This window comes from Ornithorhynchus anatinus, chromosome 9, assembly GCF_004115215.2.
Source record: "Ornithorhynchus anatinus isolate Pmale09 chromosome 9, mOrnAna1.pri.v4, whole genome shotgun sequence".
Classification (NCBI taxonomy): Eukaryota; Metazoa; Chordata; class Mammalia; order Monotremata; family Ornithorhynchidae; genus Ornithorhynchus; species Ornithorhynchus anatinus.
Window position 1 is genome coordinate 12,897,997 of NC_041736.1, and position 23,479 is coordinate 12,921,475.

At 41.2% G+C, this 23,479-nt stretch overlaps 2 long non-coding RNA genes across 3 annotated transcripts in view; one reads left to right on the forward strand and one right to left on the reverse strand.

Moving 5' to 3' along the window:
- LOC120638615 overlaps positions 1-5,026 on the reverse strand; it is a 75,841-nt gene extending 70,815 nt beyond the window's left edge. Inside the window, exon 1 of one of the 2 annotated variants that reach the window (XR_005660365.1) lies at positions 4,884-5,026. This is a non-coding gene — a long non-coding RNA (uncharacterized LOC120638615). The remainder of the gene's footprint in view (positions 1-4,883) is intronic. The other variant, XR_005660366.1, reaches the window with a different exon arrangement.
- Positions 5,027-5,033: 7 nt separating this feature from the next.
- On the forward strand, positions 5,034-23,479 carry LOC103171018. The gene is made up of 2 exons (XR_486543.3): positions 5,034-5,147; positions 23,297-23,479. It is a non-coding gene; the product is annotated as an uncharacterized LOC103171018 (long non-coding RNA).

A 23,479-nucleotide genomic window follows, 5' to 3' on the forward strand; every position in this document is an offset into this window, starting at 1 on the left:
TCCAAAGCTAACATCCACAAACCACAGATACTCCTCTAGACAGTAAGCTCATTATGGGCAGGGATCATATCTGCTAATTCTTTTGTATTGTACTCTCCCAAATGCTTAGGAAGCACTCAATAAATAACATTAATTGATTAACACTAAAATCCAGCAGTACAAATCTCTGCCTCCTAACTGCGATCCATTGAATTCACCAGAATTGCACTTCTCTAGATCTCGTAGTAGATGTGATGAACTATATCTGTCCTGATCCAAAATTCATAATGTATCTGAATGACCCCTTCAGAATGAAATCTGTTAAGCAGCTCTTTTACTATTTTCACTTACAAGTTTCTATATTTATGGACTTTACATGTGGTTAAAATGTCTTATTTGAGAAAAATATATCGTTGACAATAACAGAGTAATTACACAGTCATTGCTTCAATCTGGCAGTATAAATCATTGTGATTTAACCTACAGTAGTAATAAAAATAAATGATATTGTTTTTGGTTCATTACTGCTGATCTAATAAAATGTAATGAATTAAGAAATTTCCTGAGTGAAACAGTCTCATAAAAAATAACAATTCACTAATGGAATCTTAATACTGAATGTGAAAGAAGAGAAGAAAATAACCATTTTAATAATTATAGAAATAAGCATTTTGTTCTAATTTGAAAGTTGGCTGCCCATCTTGGGAAGGGAGTGGAACCTCTGATTTTAATTCATAACTCCAAATTCACTTGGAGCACCAAGACAAAGGGTGAAATCATTTTTCCACTTGTGTCTGGACTCCATGAGATGGCTGGAAATGGGCTAATGGAAACCAAGTAGTCAGAAGCATTTTAGGGTGTTTGACTATGAACATCTGGGTGCCTGGAGAAAAGACTCTAGTTTACAAGACTATCATATCCTCATGTCTACATATTATGCTTAATTGAATTTCCGATCTACACAATTTATGGAGCACAAAAATAAAGAGCACACATTTATACACATCACTGATTGATTCATATTTTCACAACAGAGCTTAATATATGGTTGGGTGGAAAGGTACATCAGCTTTCCTAGACCAGGTTCTTCCTTCATTATCAGTATACAAAATAGAAACTCTTGTCCACAGAAGTTGCCGTAAACAGCCTTCTATTATGGTGTGACGCCTGCCACTAGTTGAAAAAGGATCTCCTAAACCAAAACTGGCAGACCCCAGGGCTAAGAACAGTGAACTTCCAACGCTTGCATTCAGTCATTACAGACCACAGCTTCCATGTTTGGCCAAGTACCACTAATGCAGGGGGGGTGTAGAGTTGACATTTATATGCCATTCAACATGCCCCTCCCTTTCAACTCAGGCCAGTGAAGTAGCAGGGCCTAGAGGAAAGACCATAGGCCTAGTGGAAGGAGCATGGGCCTAGGTTCTAATCCTGGCTCTACCACTTATCTGCCGTGTGACTTTGGGCAAGTCACTTAGCCGGGCCTCAATTCTCTCATCTGCAAAATGGGAATACCTTTTCTCCTTCCTACTTAGATTGGGAGCTCCATGTGGAACTTGACCATCTTATATCTACCCCAGCACTTAGTACAGTGCTTGGCATATGGAGTAGAAAGGAGGAGACAAGAAAACAAAATATTCAAATTGGAAAAGTCCTATTTACTATATTTGAGGGAAAATGATTTAGTCTACACTGGTTGACAACCTCCATACCTCTAAGATTCCCCTTTAGAGGACCCTATGGGGCCACTCGGTGACTCACAAGCCCACGGTTCTTTCAACGCTGCCCTACTGCTGAGCTAAGGAACATTAAAGAAAACAATCCCACTCTAATGGAGACATTGAGCAACCAAGATCAATGAGGAAAACAATTCTCCCTTATTGATCGTCACTGCTCACTGCTTTGGGTTAGCCTGTTCAGTAGAGGTTGCTTCATTTTCGTACCAGTCATTTTTTTAAATCATTGGGATTTCTCCACATCTGCACCTTGTTTTACACTAATTACAACTGCCAGCATCTCTTGCAGTTTCAATTCAGCCATTTGGGGAACCATAGACTCTTTCAGGAAGCCATTTTAAGTTACTCTACCAGCACATTAAAAGGCCACCCTAGCTAACTCCACGGCTTCTAACCACCTTAATCCCAGGGAGCAGCAGTTTCATTTGAGGATTCGAGTAAAGTGTGTGTCTGTTAGTTGAGTTGCTGAAAACACCTTGAAGTCAAACAGCAGGGCAGAAAGGTTAAATCCAAGATCAACGTAACAGGTTGGGGCAAACAGAAAGAAGAATTTGGGTTTTTTCAACCCCATTTTAGTACTCTAGTTACTGGGCCAAACTTCTCATGAGAAAAAAAGAGTAGAAAAGTAAAGAAATGATTCAAATTGGAAGAGTTCTAATTACTATATTTGAGGGAGAAATAGGCTGACATTCAGTGGGAGGAAGCAATCTCGAATATGTTTTAATTGAAAGAGACTTTAATTGAAAGAGTGCTTCAAATGAACACATTTTACATGAGGCGGCAAAAGGCCAATTCTGTTTCAGGACCGAACATAAAAAGCATGATGTCACAGAATAGAGAAGTAAGCCTCTATCTGAAAGGTTCTGTAGTGATCAGACTAGAACAGTATTCAATTTACAGAACTTGAGTATGGGAAAGAGACAAATTGAAGAGAAAAGCAACAAGAAGTATGGGATAGAGACTTATGAGGAAAGCTGGGAAGAATTGTTTAAGCAGCATGTGTGTGCTCGTGTGTATGTGTGTGTGCGCGCACCCATTTTGCACCACTCTTCAAATATTTGAACAAAAAACAAGAAGAATAAGGGCAAACCACTTGTTAGACAATTTTCAGGGACAACAAAATCAAAATGAAATGAAAAATATGGCAAAAAGTTTTAAAGACAAAACAATTAGAATATGAACCATTTCTCAATGGAAACGTGGGAAACAGAGTGAGAAAATAGACCCTGTCACTGTTTCGACTTACTGATCTTTAGTGCTTTTACTCCCTTCAACTTTGTTTTTATTTAGGAACCACTAAATTAGGGCAAAATTACTCAAACTCTGGGTCTACATGAGCTAGGCTTTTTGTCCTGCTTACATTCTAGCATTCATTAAAAGTTAAACAGCCATACACCTGGAAAAGAAAAAAAATTCCAAAGAGATCCAACTTTCTTCTCTAGAAAGGACTTCAGGCATAGGCCATTTTGCACCATTTCTGAATTACCTAGTCAATCCCCCTCTTATTCACATTACCTTTTATAAACTCACCAACAGTCTCTATTGAGCACTTTGACATGAAACACCTACTAATAGTTATGATACTTGTTAAATGCTATGTGCCAACCACTGTTCTAAGCACTGGGACAGGTAGCAGTTTATCATTTTGGACACAGGTCCTGTCCCACATGGGGCTCACACTCTTAATCCCCATTTTACAGATGAGGTAACTGAGGCACAGATAAATTAAGAGTTTTGCCCAAGGTCACACAGCAGGGAAGTGGTAGAGTCAGGATTAGAACCCAGATCCCCCTGACTCCCAGGCCCATGCTCTATCCACTAAGCCACACATCTGTGCCTGATATTAAGTACTAAACACTGTCTAGGTTCTGCTAAAAAAATGGCTATTTCTTGTCTGTAAAAAGAAATACTTATGTAGGATAATAAAACACACTAAAGGGTGAATTTTCAGGTCTAATGAGGAAGCCCAGAAAATATGTCAACATTTAAGCCTGAACTTAAATCACCAGTACAGTCTCATTTTAATCTCGTCAGTCATCCAGTCAAAAGGCAGTAAATGGTCATGCAAAATGCTTCATGGATTTCTTCTGCTCTGTGTTCAACTATTAATTGTTTCTGAGGTACGAAAAAAGCCCCACTTTATTAAGCAAAGTCAAATACACTCCACTCACTCAACTAAGTAGAAACTGAAATCCTGCTACACTAGTTCCTGTAGTTCTTTAAATGTTTCCCTCCTATCAGAGGTTACCAGGAAAAAGAGGCAATTTCAATGCAATCAGTTACATTAGTAATGATTTTGAAAGGTTCTAATACAGAGACCCTGGCAAATAATAATGATGGTATTTGTGAAGCGCTTACTATGTGCCAAGCACTCTTCTAAGCACTGGGGGGATGCAAGGTAATCAGGTTGTCCCACATGACGTGACTTGCCCAAAATCACATAGCTGACAAGTGGCAGGGCCAGGATTAGAACCCATGACCTCTGACTCCCAAGCGCATGGTCTTTCCACTGAGCCACACTGTTTCTCTGTGGGAGAGTAGCTCGATTCTTGTTTTGTAGCCGAAGGTAGAGACCTAGGCCTGGCTTAGAAAATCAGAATATTCATCCCCTCTCTAACATGGAGACAATGTTCCTAACAAACCCCTCCCTGAGAAAAGACTCCATTACAGCCCACCTGTTGTGACCAATGCCAGACACAAAAGTTTCTTTGAATATTTCTCTGTGTTCTAACCAGATAATAATAATAATGTTGGTATTTGTTAAGCGCTTACTATGTGCAGAGCACTGTTCTAAGCGCTGGGGTAGACACAGGGGAATCAGGTTGTCCCACGTAGGGCTCACAGTCTTAATCCCCATTTTACAGATGAGGGAACTGAGGCACAGAGAAGTTAAGTGACTTGCCCACAGTCATACAGCTGACAAGTGGCAGAGCTGGGATTCGAACTCATGAGCCCTGACTCCAAAGCCCGTGCTCTTTCCACTGCGCCAACCAGATGCACCACATTGGTGGGAGAACATTTTCCATCAGCATTCTCCTGAAAATGTATATTGAAAGCATGTACTACAGAAGTCCTGGGAGAAATTCTCTAACTTTTAAATCTCTCTGCTGAGTTCCTTGGCTATATCATGCACGCTCCGCCTCAAACTTTTAAAAGTACAGTACTCACCTCTGCCATTCAGATAGGTATTTGGACTTCTATTACCCCTCATCTTCTTCTCACCACTACAGATCAGACAAGATGAGAGAGAGGAGGTGAAATGAGAGAGTCCAGGAGTAGAAGAAAGCTAGAACACCTGTTCAATTGACTCCGCCCTCAATCACCGCAACACCAAACAGGTGGAAGAGCTCTTACTGCAGTGGTCTCCATGACAACCCTGGAACTTCAACTTTGAGAAACACGGCTTTCAAATCATCCCCGTCGTGAAGTTAGGTAAATGTTGAAATGCTATTTGGTAGATTTATGCCTTTCTGCATCAGTGAATTGAATCTCAGACATTCTTAACCATTTTAGATAAACTATGTAATAAAGTCTTTAGAGCTACTGAGTATTCCAAATGTATGAACACTTGCTTTGTTCATTAATTGTGATCATAGAAGCTTTGGAAGCAACAGGATCAGGGGAATTAGAGGAAATGCTCATTAAAACAAATTTAAAAGGTCTAATGATTAAAATATTGATTAATTAGCCAAACATTGATTAACAGTCACACTTTATCAACTACAAAGTTTCTAATTACTGTGCCATTATTCCATAGATTGACCTGTTCTCTCTTGTCACTTACAATGAAGAACAATTTTTATTAAGTGGGTTTTGGATTTTTGACCTGTAAAATTTTAATAGGGAGTATACACAGAGGGTGTCGTATGTGGTTTGGCATTTTAGTCACTAAGGGACTGATAGTTACTGTCTCTATTTAACCGAAAGCCCAAAGAGTGCGATAGGGATGTACACCCGGAGGGATTCCAACCTTAACGACTTCAAAATCAGGAGGAAAAAATGATATACCACATTTTCACCCACTAACACACACAACGAAGACAACAAAACAAAACAAAAAACAATCCTCTTTTATCAGGGTGTTTTATGCAGCTCTAGCAATAAGATTCCACACATCACAGCCAAACAGTGCACATAACAGTTTAATAGGGAGGAATAATACTGGGAAGCAGTGTGGCCAAATGGCAGGGGCACAAGAATGGGAGTCAGGAGACTTAATAATACTTACTACTGATATTAAATGTTTACTACGTGCCAGGCTAAGTGGTAGAACAAATACAATGTTGTCAGAACAGACCTAGATCTACATACTAATAGATCTAATGGAGAAGCAGCGTGGCTCAGTGGAAAGAGCACGGGCTTTGGAGTCAGGGCTCATGAGTTCGAATCCCAGCTCTGCCACTTGTCGGCTGTGTGACTGTGGGCAAGTCACTTAACTTCTCCGTGCCTCAGTTCCCTCATCTGTAAAATGGGGATTAAGACTGTGAGCCCCACGTGGGACAACCTGATTCCCCTATGTCTACCCCAGCGCTTAGAACAGTGCTCGGCACATAGTAAGCGCTTAACAAATACCAACATTATTATTATTATTACTAATAATGATAATAATAGTAATGATATTTGTTAAGCGCTTGCACTGTTCTAAGCGCCAGGGTAGATACAAGGTAATCAGGTTGTCCCACATGGGGCTCCCAGTCTTAATCCCCATTTTACAGATGAGGGAACTGAGGCACAGAGAAGTTAAGTGACTTGCCCAAGGTCACATAGCAGATAAGAGGCAGAGACAGGATTAGAACCCATGACCTCTAACTCCCAAACCCGGGCTCTTTCCACTAAGCCACGCTGCTAATCCAGGGTCCTGCCATATGTCCATGGGCAAATCACTTAACTTCTCTAGGTGTCAGTTTTGTCTTCTGTAAAATGGGGTTGAAATGACCATCCTCCTTTTTCTTTGGACTTTGAGTCTCATGTGAAGCAGGACTGTGTCTGATCTGATTGTATTCTATCTACCCTAGTGCTTATTCATTCATCCATCCATCCATCCATCCATCCATCCATCCATCCATCCATCCATCCATTCAATAGTATTTATTAACCACTTACTATGTGCAGAGCACTGTACTAAGCGCTTGAAATGTACAAATGGGTAACAGAGACAGTCCCTGCCCTTTGACGGGCTTACAGTCTAATCGGGGCGCAGTGAGCACTAAACAGACACCAAGTTGTTATGGTACCGAGGTGCAGCCGAAGAACAGCTGCAGCTTGGACTCATCTTCCGAAGTAGCTGGCCCACCCTCTCGTACCTGGTTGAAGTCCCAGGACAGTTCCTCAGGTCAGTGTCAAGCCCAGCCTACTCTAAGACCCTGAGGAGAAGGAATAACAAGAGTGCTACGTGCCAGTCAAAAGGAAATCTTCCATCTGAAGTATTTCAACTGGGCAGTTTTTGGATACCTTGCAAAAGAAGATCTTGTTGATCTCAATAACTGTCTATTTAAATCTGCTGATGCAGAGCTTATGCCTTGATTCTCCCAAAGAAAAGGCCAATGCACCTCACAGGGTTATACTCTCAATATAACTGTCTGAAAGTGCTCCTCTGGATTTACTCCTGATGAGATCAGCTCTAAGGCCAGAAAGCAGATTTATAGCCTGAACATAAATGAGCTGTGGGGCAGGCAGGGCGGGGGAGAGAGACACCTTTTTGATCATACATACGCTTGTCAGGCAAAATGTGCTTAAGACCTTATTGCCAAATAAGTAACAGCCAGTACGTTTCTCACGGTCAGGGGAAAACGACATCCACGAGACAGTTCCGAATCGAAGCATTAGGCCGACGAGATAGACGGCCGAGCCAGAGAAGGGCCGAAAAGGAAGAGCTGCGGCACAGAAGACACTGCAGGACAGAATCTCCAAGAGGCTAAGCTGCTAGGGTCCTGCAGAGGGGCAATGTTTTAGAAATAGCTAGCTTATTCCAAGGCAATTTAAAAGAGAAAGAGGAACTGGCATTATGCCCAGCTATAAAATACCTTGCCTGCTTCTGCCTCTGAGTAGGGAAGAAATAACTCTGCTGTGGGTCACTGTCATACAGCGCAACACTTATGAAACAAGAGAATGCTCCACAGATAGAAAGGCTGAACAGAAGGCTGAAAATGTCTCTTTGCCTAGGGAGGAAAGGAAGACAGAAGAGGTATCCGCTGTCATGGCCTTTCCTCTGTCCAGCCCTCTTCTCTCTTGTATAGGGAGAATTTTAAAAGAGTGTGTTCATGAAGTGACCACTTCATATTTACCTTACGGTAGTGAAGTGTCATCTTTTCTAATTTATAGTGATGTGGTGTGCAAAACTAAGCTTAGAATGATATGGTAAATTGCAAATTCTTAGATTGATCCCATACAATGGCAAAAACAACATTCTTGCTCACAAACCAAAGAATCATATTAGCACTACTGAGGAAGTCCAAGATTAAACCCAAGTAAGGAAATAAATTTAGAAGGGAGAGAGCAAAGTTCTCGCTTATGATATCAAAACAGTTTGGGAGAAGAAGGGCAGAATTTGACTGGTCAGAATCTCCAGATTCATGAATGGAGCCTCTGATTGCCAATCAACATCCTTGCTGTGTTAATATGGTACATTAATTAAGCTGATGTAAAATGCTTTTATTTATAACAGATGTCCAGTTAACATTTTTGGATTAATGCCTGTAAGCCTTGCAAAGAATGTAATAAGCCTCTTCAAGTAAACGTAAAGAGGGAGAAAGGGTTTTCAATTTTTTGGAAGATATTGCAGTCGGGTGGAGTTGCCATTAGCCAGAAAGGGTATACTTGTCCCTGAATACCACTTGACCCCTACTGTGAGTGAATTACTGGGAAATGAAGTTATAGCTTGACCAGGAGTCTGGCAGGGCAAGTGGGTAGGAACCGGAACAGATCAGGTGTCAGGGAGGAGGACTAAGAACAAGCAGCAACCCATCTTCCAGAAAAGGAGGGGCAAGGGATAATAATAATAATGATGTTGGTATTTGTTAAGCGCTTACTATGTGCCGAGCACTGTTCTAAGCGCTGGGGTAGACACGGGAATCAGGATGTCCCACGTGGGGCTCACAGTCTTAATCCCCATTTTACAGATGAGGTAACTGAGGCACAGAGAAGTTAAGTGACTTGCCCACGGTCACAAAGCTGACAAGTGGCAGAGCCTGGCATCTGGGTAATCCTGATCGATATCATTAAATGGAATTGAAATTGACATTATGTGACCACACCCTTCCAGCTGCTTCAAAGAGCTCTTTCCTTTACAGCCAAGCCCTCAAAAAGACAAGACCCTGTAGCCAAAACCCCAATCGCCAATCCACTTGGTTGGAGGGCACTAGATTCTACGGTTACTATTTTTCCTGTAGTGCAGGCAAGACGAAGACACCATGAACTAAATGATTTGCCAAAGGCCCCAATTTAAGAACTGCATGAAGGGCTCAGATCCCACATTGGAAAAGCTACCAGAATGAGCAGTTTGGTGACTGGCACTTCATCCAGTCATCTATCCCTAGTGCATTTGTAAATGGTAACATTTAGAAGTGATCCCTCTTTACTGGTCTTTAATCAGTGAGGCTTAGTGGAGGAAGTAATAATAATAATGTTGGTATTTGTTAAGCGCTTACTATGTGCAGAGCACTGTTCTAAGCGCTGGGGTGGATACAGGTTGTCCTACATGAGGCTCACAGTCTTAATCCCCATTTTACAGATGAGGTAACTGAGGCACAGAGAAGTTAAGTGACTTGCCCACAGTCACACAGCTGACAAGTGGCAGAGCCAGAATTCGAACCCATGACCTCTGACTCCCAAGCCCAGGCTCTTTCCACTGAGCCACGCTGCTTCTCTGTACAAGCCAGGGAGTCAGGAGACCTAGGTTAAAATTCTGGCTCTGCCACTTTCCTGCTGTATGACCGTGCCTTCTCTGTGCCTTACTTTTCTCATCTGTAAAATGGAGACTCGATACCTCTTCTCCCTCCTACTCAGACTGTGAGCCCCATGTGGGACATGGACTGTGTCCAACCTATCTTAGATCTACCACAGGTCCCAATACAGTGCTTGGCCCATAGTAAGAACTTATAACAAATGCCACTTGAGGGTATGTTCCCAACTAAATTTTTCAGGAAGCGGTTCCATTTTTATCACGTTTGGTCTGTTCCAATTCTGAAAAGAGATTCATTCACACTCTAAAAAGTAAAAACTTTTTCAAACTGTGTGAAACTCCCCTCTTTAAGGCATAGTATTTAGGAAAATGTGTTATCAACCGGAGTTTTCACAAACAAAATGAAGTGGAGAGTTGAAAAATAATCCAGATAGTTATATCAATGAAGAAAGATAATCCGGATAATTCAAAGAATTCAACCCCTTCCTTTCAATACAGATCTTAGTACAGTGCTCTGTCCAACCTAGGTGTTTAATAAATACCACTGATCTATTGATTTGGGATCTCGATTCCCTAACACAGTAGGTGTCGATAATAATACTAATAATGATGATAATACTAATACTTGTGGTATTTAAGTGTTTACTGTGTGTCAGGCACTGTACTAAGCAGTGGGGTAAATGGGGTTGACAGGGACTGTCCCTATCCCACCTAGGGTTCATAGTCTCAATCCCATTTTACAGATGAGATCACTGAAGCCCAGAGAAGTGAAGTGACTAGCCTAAGGTCACACAGCAGACAAGCGGCAGAGCCAGTATTAGAACCCATGACTTTCTGAGTCTCCCACCTGGGCTCTATCCACTGTGCCAGGCTGCTTCCACCTTCAAGCTTCACGCAACTTTACAACCACCACATCATTCAGTAGGTTGTACTCTGATTTAGTCATAAGGCCTACTATTAACTTCAACAATGGAACAAGTGAACTAAACAATACTCTGTGTAAAAATATTTATGCCAACTTCATGTAGAGCAGCAGCTTAATTAGAAAGAAGCTGGGTTATCACCACCCACTAAGATACATCTGGCAATTGGAAACACTATTGATACTTTTCTGCAAATTGCTCTCATTATGCATTTCAACCTTTAAATAACAGCACAAGGTGTGTTTACTGGCATAATGATATTTGGTGTCTTCCTTTTACCTAAAGAGACAGTTTTTGCCCTCTTTTTCAACAATTCAGAGAATAATTCACATTCTAAATATGATTGTTGCATGTGTTGTAGATAAACGAAATTTTGCCATCACTAGTCTGGGTTTGGGGGAATAATATCAAGAGCTAAAACATTCACCAAGGACTAAGTACTCTATAAAATTGACTTGTTTCTAAGAAAAATGTGAGGTAGTCTTCAGCCACAGTTTATAAAAGAAAAATAAGGCCTCAAATCAGTTAGAGTTAATGCAGATAGAAACGAGTTAATGCAGATAAAGTTTTTTGAAGTTCAAAGTCCTGGTTCCAGAGAGATTTTCTCTGGCTTGATGTTCTTCATTAGAGTATAAGCAGAGAACCTATCACACTGGCCTAATCCACTGGCTCCCTAACCAAATCTGTTTGGGGCAAAATCTCCACTCATTTCCCCCCTAATCCCTTGAACCTCTTTAGCACAAGATTTTCCAGGTCATTCGAAACAACAGGGAATGGGGAAACAGTATTTGGTTATAATACTGAATTTCAGCAGCAGTTTTAAACCACTTCTCTGGGTCTGAGCAAGTTTGGATTTCCGACCATGAGATTAAGAGTCTGTGTAAAACTACAGATTGGTCTAGGATCTGACCCAACTAACCACTTCTGCCGAGGAAACTGAAGTCACTGTCTGACTCCTTGCTCTCTGACACAGTCATGAGCTTCGTGACTACCTGTCAGGAACTTCCCCGGGTGTCTGCACTGCCGGGGATAAAGTCTGGGATTGGAAAAGCTTGAAATACTATCCGTCAATCAGGCAGACATGGTGATGTCAGCTACCAGGCATAACTAATGAGGCATTCAAATATCGAATCTTTGGTTGTGGCCAGGATTTAGATTTGCACAAAGTAGATTCTGGTAATTAGCAGAAAATGTGTTTTTGTCCTGAAAAGCTCCAGCCTTTAATGTCCTCCACTACTGATCTACATTTCTTCCCCAATCTCCTGGAAAGCAGATGCCAACTGAGAATCAATTTTGCACTCTCTTAGTGTTTGCACTAGTTTTGCACTCTCTTTGCACTATTATCCAAACCTGGGTAATATCTAGGACATAACCAGTAGTTTAGTAATAATGATAACTGTGGTATATGCGTCAGTCAAGCACCATTCTAAGCAAGGGGATCCCCAAAGCATAGAATTTACTGAGTGCTTACTTTTAAAATGGCAATATACTAAGCATTTAGGAAATTGCAATAGAACTATTAGATATGATCCCTGCCCTCCAGGAGTTTTTACACTCAAGTAGGGGAGGCACTAAAATTAACTACGGAAAGGAAGGAGAAATTGAAGATAAAGTTTTGAAAATAAACACTATGGAGGGTGTGATATCCAAGTGCTTATGCGGCTCAGAAGTGTTAATGTGGGAACTGGGGAGGATGCGGACTGGGGAGATGAGAGATTAATCAGGGAAGGCCTCCTGGAGAAGATGTGATTTCAGAAGGGCTTTGAAGCTGGGAAGAGCAGTGGTCTTCCAGATGTGAAGTGGAAGGGAGGGTGTGAGCAAGAAGACAGAGACCGAACAGACAAGACCAAAACACAAGTGAGTAGGTACTAAGGCAATCAATCAGTTGTATTTACTGAGCTCTTGTGGGCCAAGCACTGTACTAATTGCTTGAGAGAGTACAATTAACATCACAACAGAGTTTGCATACGCATTCCCTGCCTACAGCAAACGTGCACTGCAAATGATTAGATTTAGAAATCTCCCAAATGTCTGCTCCTTGGCAGTTTTAAAACAACAGTCTCATCTAAAAACCACTGGGGAAAAAAAAAGAAGCCTTTGACCTCAGTTGCTCCTTAGGTTTCCAAAGTAAAATTTTATGCATGAGATGCTTAGAGATTTCCTTCCAACAACAAATACAACAACTTTCAGAGGTTTAGAGCTTAGCATTTATCTGGGTGCTGTTTCACGTTATGCATTGTATGTTAATATCGCAAAAAAGATTTCCTTTTGTTGCTTTTTAAAAGTGAAACCATGTGGCTCCCTCTGGGAATTCCGAGTGAGCAAATAGTTGAGTTTCAGCAGTTTGTAGTGCATGGATGACTTGCGCTACCTTTTTTATTCCTGAGCAAATTGGGGGAGGAAGAAAAGGGATTAGAATCCATGTTTGATGGAGGAAGGGAAGTTATGGCCCTTCGCTCGAGGGTTAGACATAAGCCATCCCAGGCATGGGTAAGAGAATAAACGTCACACTCTGCATAAGCCAGCAGCCATATGAGCATGATAGATTTTCAATGCTCAACAGGATCCATTACAGCGGGTTGGTCCAATAGCCCATGAATTTGAAGGATTTATACAAGAGACCATAACAATTCCTTAGGAACAATTATGTCCCATCAGATGAAAAAATGTCTTTTTGAAACCTTGCTATTAACCTGTTGGCTCCATAGACCATATTACTTTGAAGGTTAAATTATATACATGGCAAAATGGGCCAAATCATCCCATTTTGTGTTAAAGTGTATTTATGGCGAAATGCTCTCCAAAATGGGGAAGAGAAAATTGCACCCTTGTGTCCTATCAAATCAAGGTGGATCTTTAATGTAACAAGCAATGCATCTGATTTCTGAAGGGAGAAAAAGTTCTGACAAGCCCTAGATAAAACTTACTTCCTCCATCGATCTAGCAAAATATAGACCTAACAAAGGCTCTCTGCTGTAGTGTGAATCCCTTTTGCTCTAAGAGATGATGAAATAATACAAAGCGACAGACATCATTTAGGCAACAAAATCTAGATGGCACTTAATGTATTCAGCACCACACAAACTACAGTACTTGCTAGGAAAAATATTATTAGTATTTTGCCCAAATATGTTATTTTTGGTCATTTCATATACATTTCTGCTGATGTGTAGTTCAACAGCTGTGGCAAAATTAAGTCATAAAAGGCTTAGAACTAATGCCTGATGAGTTTTGCATCTTTTCCTCTACTGACATATTAATGATAAAGATTCAAATGGCCTGGGATTGTTTGGGTAGGCTGAAGGGTGTCTGATGCAATCTCAAGTGCAGGCAGTGGGTTTGGAACACTGATTGCGGTAGGTCCAGGAGATCACAGCCTCTCCCGCCTCTGGGCAGTCCTCTCAAACTATGGGTTGGACTCCCCCAGGGAGGGAGGGATTTTTCAAAGATACAGAAATGAGAGCTGCAGAGTTTCGAACAGTATCTCAGTGATGACAGCGGCAAACTCTGGGTTTTATGAACTCAGCGTTCTGGCCTCCTCCCATTCCTGGATTCATAAAGATGTGCAAGTTTCGGTTTAGGGACAGGTGGAGGCCCGCTGATAGGGGGTGCAGGAAATTTGGGCTGTGAGAGGGGAAAGGTCACAGTGTCCCTTCATAAAGATGCCACGTTCAAAAACTTGTTAATTCTGTTGAAAACTTTGAAATTCAATTTGCTTCATAGTAGATTGTCTGAGTTCCTTGGCTTATGGAATACAGAACGTGTTTTTCAATATTCAGTATTTCAGTACTCATGATTGCTTTGAAGTCTAATATTTAAAAGGCAGAGAATAGAACCAAGTTAATCGGGATATTCCAGAGAAAAGTTCATTCTCTCAGTCAGACAACACAGTAATTGGTTTGTTGTTCCTGTCCCCCAGCCTCTTTCTCTTTCCCACCAAACCCTGCTTGAAATGCTCATTATTTTTTCATAAGTTTCCATAAAGCACCTTGAGCTCTTTGTAGGAGAGGTACTAGAGAAATCTAAATATGAATAAAAAATAAACATCTATGCAACCTCCTGAAGACCACTTCAGTTTAACAGGTGGACAGACCCGGGGGCTAGACGTAGAGGGGATGTCAAAGAGGGACAGGAGAGGGGAATTGGAAATAGTACCTCCTAATTAAGAAATTAAAATTTGCCTAGGTAGACAATCAAACCTTCCCATTCCCTGAACAACACTGAATCCAATGCCAGAATTCAATATGGGCAGCAATAATGATCCTTAGGACAGCATTCTCTAATTTTCTTCCCAGATAGTGTCCAGATAGAAATCTGTGAATGGATTTAATTATCATCTTTGTTCTGTCCAAACTCTATTTCTTGGCTGTATCCTTTGTCAGTTTCACATTATTAAATGTGCTTGTGGTAATTAAGAAGGCTGCAGCTTATAAAAGATTCTTATCAGACCTAAATATAAACAAACAACCTGGCTCGGCTCACAGAACTGGGGCTTGTTTCTCCGGTCAATAGTCCCTTGTAAGGTGAATTGCTCAGAGCCCCACGTTCCTGGGATTTGGGCAATGGTGTTTTGAAGGGTGTAATTAGCCTTGGCAAATTTAATACATTTTCCTCCCACTCATTTCTGTTTCACGCCGGGAGAATAAGAGATCTGCTTCTCCCAGTTCCTTGAAATGATCCAACTTGGATCATTTTTGCACTTCCTTTCTGGAAAAAAAAAGACCCTTTTACGTTTAGCTTCCGAGATTCAGCATGTATACCTGGGTATATTTCCTCAACCTATGTAATGTGGACTATCCAATGGACACCAGTGATTGATGATTCACATGGAGAACCAATGGCCAATTAAAACGACAGATCACCCTTGATATCAGAGGCAGACTGGTTGATGGCACAATCATGAGAAGCAGACACTTGTCAATCAACGCTCCCATACAACTCACACACCCACAAAGTCTGGTGAGGGACTGTGCTGGGGGGATGATGAAAAACATAATCATATCTATTCAACACTTACTGTGGGCAGAGCACTGTACTAAAAGCTTGGGAGAGCACAATAATAGAACAGAGACATTCCCTGCCCCCAGTGAGCTTTCAGTATAGAAGGAGAGGCAGACATTATATAAGTTGCAGATAGAGAAGTGCTGTGGGGCTAAGGGAGGGATGTGCTACCTCCCTCTACCCTTTTCTTAGCCACGGATTTGAGTCAGGAATAGTTCTACATCATCAGTAAATGAATGGCTGATATGAGAGGCAGTTCTGTGACCATCTCAGCTCCCTGACAATACAACAATCTTACCGTGTCGTTAAAGGAGGTAGAGGAGAATGGAGCCGTGGCTGCCCTGTTTGACATCACAGTTAACTCCAGTGCATACGGAAGGTCATTACGGGCAGGGAACTTGCCCGCTAATTCTCTCGTATTGTACTCTTCCAAGTGCTTAGGACAGTGTTCGGCACACAGTATAACGCTTAATAAACACCACCGATCGATCACCCTCAGCACGCCCCCCAAACCAACAGCATTGTAGATAACGGCCTGCCCAGGGCAACGATGTGCCTGGCATCCTTTGTACTGGTCACAGTGGTACATGCATTTCTCTCCTCTTCATATACTTGGAGGTGTCACTCTAAGCATGTGACAGGTGAATCTCCCCCTCTGACAGGAGAAACAAAGTGAAATATTGTCAAGTAAATCATTAATCAAACTCAGCCTTTGAGCTCCTGTGTGGGTAGGGAACGTTTCCAACTCTATTGTAGAATATTCTCCCAAGGACTTAGTACGATGCTTTGCCCACAGTAAGCTCTCAATAAATACCACTGATTTATTTACAAAAATCTCAGAGCAATTTAGCGTTTTTGAATCGGGCACTCGCACACATCAAGGTGCAATGTTCAAACGAATCTTAAGGACACAGATGGAAATAATAAATCAAGATAAACTATAGTCTTTGCAGCATGGAGTAGAGCTTGGGCTAGCCTGCCCTTTTTCAGAGACAGTTTTAGCCACCTAATCCCTCTTAACGGGAGCTCTAGGATAGTAAGTGAAATCCCCTGTCGCTGGCAACTACTCCCCCTTGTGATTCCAGTAGGCTATCTCAACTCCCATCAAAGCTAGGAATGGAGACCCAGAAGTTTCTAGAGCAGAGAAAAAGTTCTGCCGTACAACTACTGATGTTCTCGAAACCTTTGGCAATGTATATAGTATATAAAGGGCATGCCCGAACGATCTTTGTGTGAAATCTACGCATCTGGGGAGACTTGCCTGAACATCGAGGAGTGGGGTATTTGACCCTCCTCCTTTGGGGTACAGCAATGGAACCTCCATCCATGTTATGCCTTTTTTTGGGTGCTGAGGGGAATGCCCCAAATCTAAGCATTATAGTGTGATGGTGACATCAAATTACTGGGGCAGTCTGGGGAAGTCATTAATGAAGAGCCTCCGAAGAGTGCCTAATCTAGCTGTAGATAGCCTGGGGTACAATATCTTGATAGCAAAAACCGAGCATCCGATCTCAGAGTAAGAGAATCATCACACTGTCTAATTGACTAAAATAATAGGAATTTACTGAGGCTCCTTAGAAGGGGTACTCTAATGCTGTCATCAGCTAATTTATCATCATTAATAGTATGTGGTGAGTGCATACTGTGCAGAATGCTACACTAAGCCCTTATAAGAGTATTATAGGAGAAAAAGCACTGGACCTGGCTCTCAAGGAGCTTAGAATTGAATGAAGGGGGCAAGTGGACTCGATTTATTCATTTTTTTAAATAATGGGAGCAGGTGGAAGAAACAGAGATACCATTTGTAATCTTCCCCCTCCTCAAGAGCCTCCAGTGGTTGCCCATCCACCTCTGCATAGAAGAGAAACTCTACCATCAGCTTTGGAGCACTCAATCAGCTCACCCCAACCTACCTCCCCTCACTGATCTCCTATTACAGCCCAACCCGCTCACTCCGCTCCTTTAAGCGGCACCTTACTAACTCTCACCTACCTTGCCATCAACCCCTTTCCCAATCCTCCCGCTAGCTTGGAACTCCCTTTTCCTCCACATATAATGAACTACCACTCTCCCCACCTTCAAAGCATTATTAAGGTCCCATTTTCTCCAAGAAGTCTTTCCCGCCTATGCCTTCCTTTCTCTGGTTCACTGTCCTTTCTGTCATCTGTGCACTTGGATCTGTGACCTTTGGGCATTTGATATTCGCCCCATCCTCAACCCCACAACACTTGTTACTTATCTAAGTTAGGTATTTTAAATTGCTTATTAATTTGTATTAATATCTGTCTCCCTCTCTCGACTGTTAAGGGTAGGGAACATGCCTTCTAACTCTATTGTTTATACTCTTCCGAGCACTTGAAACAGCACTCTGCGCATAGTAAGCACTCAATAGATTGATTGAGAATAGCCAGAATATAGGAAAGATCGGTATGATTGATTGGAGTGTTCAATAAATCAGTGAATGGGGCTGTTATGAGTAGTGTAGTCAAAAGACAGTGAGAGGTGAAACTTCCTCTTGACTGTAAGCTCGTTGCGGGCAGGGAATGTCGCTGTTTATTGTTGTGTTGTACTTTTCCAAACGCTTGGTACAGTGCTCTGCATACAGTAAGTGCTCAATAAATATGATTGATTGCATGAATAATCAATGAATCAATGGTATTTATTGAAACCTGGTAACGAGAGCCTAGTGGCTGTTTGAATGGCATGGAAAGGACATATCTGTAAAGTACTGTAAAGGGAAAATAGGACCCAAGACCCATATTTCTATAGTGTGGTAAGATGCGACTGGATTTCTTCATTCAGTCGTATTTATTGAGCACTTGCTGTGTGCAGAGCACTGTACTGTTTGATTTATGAAACTGGGACCCAATCTAAGATCCAGCCCATTCTAAACCCAGCCTCGTGGGTGTGGGAACACAAGGCATGGCAGGGCAGAGCAAAGTTGTGAATATTTTGAAGACCAGATCAGCTGTAACCACCACGGTATGAATGGGCTTGGCCATTTGTAGATTGGGGTGACTAGGTAGGGATCAACACAAACAGACGTTTCCACTTCTTGTTTTGTAATGATAATTACATCTTTCTTTTGGTTTATTTCCTATTGACAACTGCGGGCTTGACTGCAAGATTCAAAAGCTTGAACGGCTCATACGATCACCATCACTTAGCCAATCTTACGGATGCATTTTCGGACCTATTTTTCACCTACCGAAAGCCATTCCATAATGCTGGACTAATGAACTGACAGGGTTGGCATTATCTTCCAGGGAAAATGATCAGAGATCGAAACAATTAAACTGTAGGTCCAAGAGCATAATGGGTTTGATCCTGCCTTACCACGACTCCAGCCAGTCCCTCCAAATCACTGTCTCCCTACACAATTCCAGTTGTGTCCTTTTTATCTTTGGCACAATGGATCGACTCAAAACCACCTTACCTTCAAATTATATCCATTTGTGTCAGCACCTTACGGTTATTTAAATATGTGGTTCAGAGAGAAAATGTTTAATGAGAACAATGCCCGGGAAACGTCTCCTATTTGGGTATTTGGGGAGTGAAATAGAGACAGACAGCAAATACTTCGGGTTACCTATTTGAATGGGAAATTTCAGAAAACCTCCTTGCATTAAAAATGAATTAACTGTGCGATTATTAATTGTGCATATTCCGATCCCTTTGTGCTGTCCTGCATGTTTCTTGAATCTCATTTGAATCCTTTGGCTAAGTAATGTGTCAAGGGGGGTACTAGCCTCAATGCCTGAGTTATTTAAAAAGCAGGACAGCACTTCCAGATTAGAATACCAATGAGTGGGGTTAAAAAGGCTCTACTGTAGTTGGAGGGCAGCTCTCAGTCTGAGAAGTACCTGAAAAGGACCTCTATGGACTAATTTCCAGAATCACATTGTAATGTGGGCTCATGTCAATCATCAGAACAGACAGCTTCATCCCATGATATAAACTAGTTATACATTCAAGAGCTGCCAGAGGAACTTCATTAAAAAGGGACTTAGCATTAAAAGAAGGTTGTTTTATTACAATACTTCAAACAGAGTTTTTTTGTTTTATATGTTCCCAGAAATCTTTTTTGTTCTTCGCTCCGATATCAAAAAAAAAAAAAAGTGCCATAGAAGAAGCAAAACATTAAATATTCCATTTTTTAATAGGAATCAAGGTAGCTTTCTGGTTTAAGGCATTAAAAACCATATACATTTTTCTAAATTTATTCATGGCTTTGAATAACAAAAAGAAATCTCTAGATGTAATAGGAGGATGTTTTTAATCTTTTGTGAGAAGGGATTTGCAGAGCTGACTACTCAAGGTAAAATATCTACTGGCAAAATATATCAGTGAGAGCTTTATACATATAAATTTGTATAAAACCTTTGGGCTCTCCACAAGCTTCGAGATACCAGTTAGATATTACAATCCATGTCATTAAAATTTAATATAATTGTGTTAAGAAGAAAACAGTAACAATATCCATGTAAGAAAATCATTGACACCCTAATCCAGCATTTCAAGAAACCTTAACAGGGGTTTATTAAAACAGATAAACCTATCTTTTTACTTATATGTGTAAGTGTCATTTCAAAGAACCTGATTTAAATATAATTGCACAAGTCAGATGGCTTCTTCAAAGTGTCCAGAGTATTTTGATCTAAATCATCTCATCTCTTCTTAGAATGTATCAAGGCAAATGGCTTGGTAAGAACCTAATTAAAACAATTATATGTGCTTTTTACTAGTAAAATACATATTGAAAGTATTTGTCTTTTCGGCTACTGTACGCTTTGTTCTGCATCATCCAATTTCAATGAAGGTGGCTAATTCGGAGTCATTTTCTCCCCTGAAAAAGATATTTCCATTTCCAGCATCCATTTTCTCAAGTTGGATTCATTATTCAAAAATGGTACTTAGTGGGTATGGGGGTATTTATTTATAGATATCTCTCTATAAGCCACAATTTACAACCTTGCATTTTGACACGATAATGCAATATGTTAATTTCCAATGCCTCCCCTCAGGAGTCTATCGGGAAGCCAAATCATTAAAATGAGCTGTGAAAGCCTGGGGAACACCCCCTCTTCCCCCACCCGGTGCGGAAGCTCTCCCAACATCGAGCAAGCTTAGCTCCAGCTTAATTAAAGCTTCCCCGATGCCCAAAGACCAAACGACACTTGAAAAAAACGTTCTCTGAAGCTTCCCTTTCTCCTGTGTTTCTCCCAGACACTGACTTCCACACACAATTACCCCATCTTCTTCCCCACCCCGATCAGAACGCCACCACATATGCACAGAGGCAAGGAGCTCAGTTTCAGTGTTCCTCTGATAGGTTGTGCTCAGAGTTTTCAAAATGACAGTTTGAAGGGTTCAAACTTTTTAAAAAGTTGTGTAAACCAGAACTCGGCTTTGCGGTTTGAAGGAATGGGAGAAAAGAATCGGGGTGGGGGGGGCGGGGGAGGACACTTTCTTCCACAAAGACTGAAAAAAGAATAGCTCTTTCCCAAAACCAGTCAATCAATCAAGCAATAGTATTTATTGAATGCTTACTCTGTTCAGAACACTGTATTAAGCGCTTGGGAGAAAACAATACCAGAGAATTGGTAGACATATTTCTTGCCCACAGTTTCCTCTCTTCTCTGTGGTCACAGGTCTTACTCATTCCAGGCCATTCGTTGCCTCCTGTAACTTCAATGAAACTTGAAAGTCTAGCAAACACACTCTCAAAAGTTTAGTGGCAATTATCTCAGCGTGATTATGTCCTCGGAGGGTGAATGTTCAGAGTTTGGAGGAGAAAGGGGAGTTCATCCGTTAACTAACCAACCAGTTCCAACAGGACCTACAGTCACTGAATTGGGATGCAGTTTCCCAGAAACAAACCTCTGCACAACACTTCATCGCAGCAGATTTTGGCTATTCCTTGCCAACTTCGAACAAAAAAAAAAAATGCAACCCCCATTCAGTCAGTGAAACTAGGCTGCTTAATTAGAGGCACTAACGTTCTCTCAAATGTGGAGCTCCCGTTATTTTCAAACCATGCTCGTTGTGTCCCAGGCAGACTCAGTACAAGCTAGAGTTTCCTCAGTGCATATTCTGGTCAAAAAAAAAATTCTCAATCCTAGAGTTCCTTTCAGACATATGCAGTCTTGGCCAATATGTTGGCCTCCTTTTTCCAGATGATTTGGCCCTGGAGAATTTACCTATTTAAAAGGAAAGACGTATTTGGGAAGAAATCATTCCTTCAGTCGTTCAGCAGAATACACCAGTATTAATGAACTGTATTCTTGAAACGTTTAATCTTGGGGAAAACAGAGTGGATTTAGAAACATTGCTGTCCACTACCTTTGACACCAGGTAGTTTTGTGATGCAACATTTTTTCCCCATTTATGTAAACGTGATGTTCACTGTCCGTGAAACAGTTCCAATTGAAATCACATAAAAAAATTCAGAATCTCAGTAGCCTTTGGGAAGCAACATGGTCTGGTGGATAGAGCACAGGCTGGGAGTCAGAGGTCCTGAGGTCTGATCCCAAGTCTGCCACTTGTCTGCTGTGTGACCTTGAGGCAAGTTGCTTAACTTCTCTGTGCCTCAGTTAGCTCATCTGTAAAATAGGAATTAAGACTGTGAGCCCCATGTGAGACATGGACCATATCCAAACTTATTAACTTGTGTCTACCCCACCTCTATGAACAGTGCACAGGACATAATAAGTACTTAACAAATACCACAAGAAAAAAGGGGGAAAGAACATATTCCTTCTGAATGTGGTTGAATGGGACTAAAAAGGAAACATTTTTCTCAAATTAGCATTATCTCTACGATTCTTCTCAGTGCGTTCTTCTCTGTCTTTTAAAGAGATAAATTGCATTGCCCACCTAAAATTTAGGATACATTCCTGAGCTTACCCTGTTCTGGGGCCATTGAAGAATCCTGAGGAAACACTGGGTTTGTTCAAAAGGAAACAATCTCACCCATCTCTGAGGGCTACCTCCCCAAGATCTGCAGCCATTTCCACTCTGCAGACACATAGTATATTTTCCAGAAGGTTTTTTAACACAATTAAAAGGATCTGGTGCTTAATTTCTTATCTTTTGCTATCTTTAATGTGTAAGTCGGTCTATCGGGCAGAGCTTTTTTAATAAGCAGTTGAAGAGCCACTGTCTTTAGCACATGAAACTAACAAAAGGCTCATTAGTCAAATGAATAAAGGATACTTTGAATATCAATGTCTTATTTTACAGGAAGGCAGCCTCCAAGAGAATCTCAATGCAGTCATTTTTAGTGGGGTTTCTGTTTTCAGTTTTAATACTCTGGACCCTACTTATGAAAAATTGATGTGGAAAGAAAGCTGTTAAAAGAATGTATTCACAGCACGTCATTTTTAGAGACGGGCCTTTACAGTCAACAGTATTTCCAAAAGAAGCACACCAATTTTTTTGTTTGTTTGTTTGTTTTCCAGTAAGCAAACGTGCCTACCAGATCGGCTTTTCCTTGGGTCAGAGGCTGGATGCATTTTCTCAGCCTAGAAAGTTAGTTTAATGATCCTCTCGAAGATGAAGCCCAATCTGGAGGGAAAAAAATGCAATGTGGTGGTTTGAGAGCTTCAGTTTGATGGGTATATAGATACTGAGCGAATGAGCAGAATGAATGAGCAGGGCCTTAGTCATGTCCTTTAGCGTTGAGAAGGGGTAGGTTGAAGCTGGAGTGAAAGAAGGCAAAAAATGTTTTTAATTCATGTTTTTCATATTTTTTTCAGAAACCGCTAGGGCACAGAACATCTCATTGCTTCTTGCCTGGGATCAAAAATCTGAGTTGAAAATGCCTTCCAATGAAAGCTTTCAGGAAACATCTCTTCCAGCATCTTCAGTCCTGAGGAATCTCATAAATTGGGGTAAAACCTACAAGGCTGAAACCTATTAAAAGTGTGCCGTGAACCTGA